General features: G+C 30.7%; 1 protein-coding gene across 1 annotated transcript in view; it reads left to right on the top strand.

The window, feature by feature from the left end:
- The window catches only part of LOC119592355 (choline O-acetyltransferase-like), a gene marked incomplete in the record, with an annotated part of 212829 nt that overhangs the window by 157788 nt on the left and 54702 nt on the right, over positions 1–339 (top strand).

Here is a 339-nt window from a genome sequence, read left to right as displayed (position 1 = left end):
AGGTGCTTTGTATGAGTCGGTGCTTTATTGCTGACCGTCGGATATAAATGATATTGATAGCATGATCAGTATCCAAATGATATGATCATTGGGATAATGAAAGTGATTATCATCTACGGACGATTGTAGAAATATGAGTGAATTTAGTGTTAGTGATAATTTTTTTTTTATCAAAATCAACGATTAAATATGATGATTACCCAAAAGGAAGTATTACAAATGAAAACCAGGCCATTGTCCTCAATTTGCAATATATCAGTAATGTTGTAGTTAAACAGATGCATATATCTTACTGACAATTTGACTCTTAGACCTCATATATAAAAAGTGAACAATAAA

Source organism: Penaeus monodon, chromosome 30, assembly GCF_015228065.2.
Source record: "Penaeus monodon isolate SGIC_2016 chromosome 30, NSTDA_Pmon_1, whole genome shotgun sequence".
In the NCBI taxonomy this organism is placed as follows: domain Eukaryota; kingdom Metazoa; phylum Arthropoda; class Malacostraca; order Decapoda; family Penaeidae; genus Penaeus; species Penaeus monodon.
The sequence above is the reverse complement of the archived record's forward strand: the minus strand, read 5'-3'. Positions and strand labels throughout refer to the sequence as shown.